At 41.4% G+C, this 5,132-nt stretch overlaps 1 long non-coding RNA gene across 1 annotated transcript; it reads right to left on the bottom strand.

Annotated features, from left to right (window-relative positions):
- Nucleotides 1-269: 269 nt before the first annotated feature.
- On the bottom strand, nucleotides 270-4,363 carry LOC307220980. The gene is made up of 3 exons (XR_013841245.1): nucleotides 3,919-4,363; nucleotides 2,704-2,988; nucleotides 270-405 (listed from the first exon to the last, which is right to left on the bottom strand). It is a non-coding gene; the product is annotated as an uncharacterized lncRNA (long non-coding RNA).
- Between the last annotated feature and the right edge of the window lie 769 nt (nucleotides 4,364-5,132).

Raw genomic sequence — 5,132 nt, 5'->3', positions numbered from 1 at the left:
CCTTTGAGATCCATGCAGCTCTTTGGGGCTTTATGCACCCCCATCTTACTTGCGGTTTTACAAGAAGCAGCTGTTGCCTCTTCTTTAATAATCTTGCAGGTCGTTGAGGAGCCTGAGGGACCCCACCATCTGACATCCGCGCCTGCTTCTAAATATACACCTGCACATCATGTTTTCTTGGGGCAATAGTAGAGCAGTGGGAATCTCATTTCCTTTGGCACAGCTGCACTTTTATCTTTTGCCTTCAAAACTTTCTGTAATTCTCACAGTTTTCAGAAACTTGTTTATTACTGTTTATCATGTTTTCCAACACAAAAGGTCGGCTTCTATCCCTGCATAATGCCTCCGGTTTAGTTAAACCTGGCAGATCTAGGTGGATGTACTTCCTGGAGACAAGGCTACATTCTGAAAATCACAAGATCGTGAGAAATCATAATTATATTTGTTGAAGTGCAAAAAGAGGAACACCAAGGCACCATATTTGAAGCATTTGGGAACCATCTGCAGTTTGTGAACTGCTATGTGGCCGTCAGGGCTCATTTATTTTTCCGTTGTGACACACTTTGAGGAGGTGTCAAGAATGAGACTTTGGGCTCATGTGTACTCTCCCTAACTCATCCCTCAAACCCCTCATTAAATATATGGTAAATGCCCAATTCATGGGATCCTATGATCTCCAAGGGCAAATAGCAATAGATTGCACTTATTTGATCCCATTTATATCACATCTTTTTTCTTACTTGAAACTCAAGATGGCATCCATGGAGTTCCCATGGAATCTTCCATCTAGGCATTGAGCAGACCCAGATTTGCTTAGCTTCTGCAACATGGCTGAATCTTGTGCCCTTAGGCCATGTCCTGGCTCATTTCTTTAGCTTTTCCAGATTTTTTTTCTTTCTTTTTCTTTTCTGCTCTAATTCCCACTCAGGTGCTAACTCTTACTAGCCAGCTTTACTTTTTCTACAGCTTTACTATTACATTATTTCTGTTCCCGGCCTGGTCCATTGGTGGAATGCATGTAAGCATGCCCTGCCCCATTATGGCCCGTTACTTCCCACTCTGCCCCTGTTCTGTCCCACCCTGTTCCCGTTCTGCCTTTCTCCAGGTCCAAAAGGACCCATGCATTGACAATCACACATCAATTGGACGTGCCTAAAATGATCGCCACCTGTAAATCCTTTCCCAGGCTCTTGGCCAATCAGATGAGTTGTAGTGTTGCATTTAAGTTTCAAGTTGTCATAGTTTGTTAGATTTCCTTCCCCTTAAATATGTTAAGGCTCCCAGCTTTAAGTTTCTGTTCCCTACTTAAGAGAGAATATAATGAAAATGATTTACAGGTGGTGCTTGACACCAGTCAAGCTTGCAAAAATTTATCATTTGCCCAATAGTAAATGTTGGAAATGTAAAGAGATTGAAGGTACATTCTTTCACCTTTGGTGGACGTGCCCAAAGATTAAGACCTTCTGGGAGATATCTATAACGAAATGAAAAAGGTATTTAAATATACCTTCCAGAAGAAACCAGAGGCCTTTCTCTTGGGCATGGTTGGCCAATTGGTGCGAAAGGAGGATAGAACTTTTTTTATGTACACCACAACAGCAGCAAGAATACTCATTGCAAAGTATTGGAAAACACAAGATCTACCCACCCGGGAAGAATGGCAGATGAAGGTGATGGAATACATGGAACTGGCTGAGATGACTGGCAGAATCCGGGACCAAGGAGAGGAGTCGGTGGAAGAAGATTGGAAAAAATTTAAAGTTTATCTTCAAAAATATTGTAAAATTAACGATTGTTAGAAAGATTTTGGGAAAAGAAAACTATGTGGTTTTAGCAGAAATGACATAAAGGATTAAGTAAAAATGAATTGATGAAAGAGAGAATGTAAAATTATAGTATATTAAGACAAATTATTAAGATAAAAACAAGGTTGGAAGGATTTGCTGAAATAACAAATTGAACTAGAATACAAAAATGGGAGGTGTGAGGAGGTCAAAGAAATAAGCAAAGGAAAGAAAGCTATGTAAAGGTTTGATCTGTTCTTCTTTAATTGTTTGTATTTTTTCTGTTTTTTTCTGTTTTTTTCTTTTTCTTCCTTTTTTCTCTTTGTAATCTTTAAAATTTGAATAAATATTATTTTTTTAAAAAAGTTTCTGTTCCCTAGACTGAAGTGCTGTGTGTGCACGTGTGTGTGTGTATTTGTGTGCAAGCATCCTGGAACTTTCTGAACTATCTGCTCAGAACAGCCTGTGTTGTTCAGAAAAGAATTGAGCAACCAACACACAAAATGCTTGAAAGGCTTTACAACAAGCTTCCCAACCTAATGCTCTCCAGATGTTGATGGACTCCCATCAGCCCTAGCCAGCATGGCCAAAGAGATGCTGAGAGTTACAATCCAAAAACATCTGGGAAATGTTGGGTTGGGGAAGGCTACTTTACAACCAGTTAATTGGCATTATATCAGTTACATCACCCAACAATGGAAGATTATGGAGAACACAGCAGCCATCACAAAAGCCAGAAGGGGGGTTTGTGCAGAGAAAACCATTCCATCCAAGCAAAGGAGGCAAGACAGCAAACTCACATCTTGTTTAATGGTAAGTAAGTCACAGGACTGAAGATGAAAATATTACAGATGTCTCCTTCAGTGCATATATATTGCATGTATTCAAGAAGAAATAAGGCCTATATTTGGACCCTCACGTTTTAGACCTGGCTGATTCCAAAAGAGGATATGTCTTGACTCCTCTTCCACCACCAAAGAATGCTTGTTTGAAGATCAACATTTCCATAGTCCCCTGAAAAGCCACAGCAGTGTGATGCCTTGAGTGACATGTTTATTAGTTGCAAAATACAGTGAATAAAAGTGAAGGAGAGACCTCAAATAGCTAGGCTGCTTGCCGTGACTGCAGATTGTATTTCCATTCTGTTTGATTGCCAAATAATGGTTGGTAGGTTATTTTGCAGTCTTCAGACACTTTCATGCAGCTTTCTGTGAGGGGAAATTACTCATCTCAGTCTCACTGGCATACCAAGGGAAACAGATATATTACTTCATGACCTCTGAGCAGCAACTCTTTCTATATGTTTTAATAAGAAATCTATTGGACTGGTTTTGAGGATGGATTCAGGAGACTAGTTTCCCCATTATGCATATATGTATATAAACATCACTGTTAGTTAAGGACCAGGTATAATTTCTGAAGGGCCCAATATGGTGGCCTCCTATAATTTTGAGAGCATGGTGACTTAACCATATGTTGGAGCTGTTTCAATAAACATATTCTTCATAGATACTTGTCTAGTACAATATGAGCTTTAAAAAATGGTGGAGAAATGAACTAACTGAAACTACACCAAGTTCTGAGTTCCTGAAGAAATCAGTTCTAATTGCCACATTCTGTGTGACATTTGGTAAGTAGAACTAATCACGCCATGAACTCTCCCCATAAATTCCGCAAGCGACATCACTGAATTCATATAACATTGCTGTATCCTGCTGTGTCTAACTGTTTCCATAGAACCTCCTGTTGCCTTGAGGCAAAGTGTGAGCCAAGAAGGTATTCTTAAGCAAGTAGCAGCACATTGATCTGAATTTGAATCAGAGGTGGGGCACCTTCTTGGTTCCATGAGCCAGATCCTTATCAGGATTGACCTTGCAGACCAAATGCGACAGGTGGCTGGGACCCCCAATGGCCGCCACATGATTGACAGGTCCATTATCCCTAGCAGCATGAGGAATCTTGCTAGTCCTATACTCTGTACTTTGGGAAGCACTGAACATACAACCTGCAAAGCACTTTTGTCTCCTCTCCCCCAGGAGTGGGGACAAAAAAGCCTGCATTTCACAGATTTTCTTTCCCTGCACACATCTGTTTCTTCTGAGAACAGCCAAACCTAACAGACTTTAACCCTCACTCCCCTGTCAAACCTTTGGAATGTGCTGAACATACGGCTTCAAAAGTGCTTCTTTCTCCCTTCCCCTTTGAGGAAGAAGCTGGCCTTTTACAGGCTATTGACCATGTGTGCCTGTTTTTCTGCTTGGAAATGAGCAAAAATTAACCTCCACTCATCAGCTGTTGAGCAAGTGTTCTGTTCTGCTGCATTGACAACAGGTGCCTTTTTCCTGCTGGGAACATATCAGAGGCCCAACTCTTTCCAGCGCTCTGTTCCCAAAGTGGCCAACCAGATGGCTAGGAGAAGCCCTTAAACAATATATGAGGCCAGAGACCTTTCTCACACATGAGGGGAACAATGCCTGGTGCCTCTGAGCCTAAAAGGTAATACATAGCCCATCAGGACCAGTAGACACTGAAAGCCATGGATTTGTATTAATCTCCTTTCAAAGCCACCCAAGTAAGGCCTTAACTATACAGTGGTACCTTGGGTTACATACGCTTCAGGTTACACACTCCGCTATCCCAGAAATAGTGCTTCATGTTAAGAACTTTGATTCAGGATAAGAACAGAAATTGAGCTCCGGCGGCGCAGCAGCAGCAGGAGGCCCCATTAGCTAAAGTGGTGCTTCAGGTTAAGAACAGCTTCAGGTTAAGAACGGACCTCCAGATCGAATTAAGTACTTAACCCGAGGTACCACTGTATACCCTCTGTTAAATGTTCAGAAAAAGTCAGAAGCTCAAGGCAGTATAAGTTCCTCAACTACATTTATTCAGCTTTGTCAGTGACAATGGCTCACTCATAGGAAAACAAAACCCAAACTCACAGGACTACTCAATAAAAGCCCCCACATGAACTGACTGTTGACAGTTGACAGTTGAAAGTGCATGCGCTTACTAGCCATTAGAACGTTCATCTACCAATGCTTATACGATTGGCAAGAATGTGCCTTGTAACATAAAAAGCGTTAAACCCAATACATAACACCCTCCAACATTTCTCCAATGGAAATAGAGACTTTCTAAGGAAAAGCGAGACACTCCAGAATAAAATCAGAAACTGAGATGGCTTCTGAAAATCTGGGACTGTCCCTGGAAAGCAGGGAAACTTGGAGGATCTGTGTCTATAACAGGCTGAAACTGAATGAATCATAGAATCATAGAATCATAGAGTTGGAAGAGACCACAAGGGCCATCGAGTCCAACCCCCTGCCAAGCAGGAAACACCATCAGAGC

The sequence above is a fragment of the Podarcis cretensis genome, assembly GCF_951804945.1.
Source record: "Podarcis cretensis genome assembly, chromosome: 7".
Taxonomy (NCBI): Eukaryota; Metazoa; Chordata; class Lepidosauria; order Squamata; family Lacertidae; genus Podarcis; species Podarcis cretensis.
Note: the sequence above shows the minus strand (reverse complement) of the source record. Positions and strands in the feature narration are given on the sequence as shown.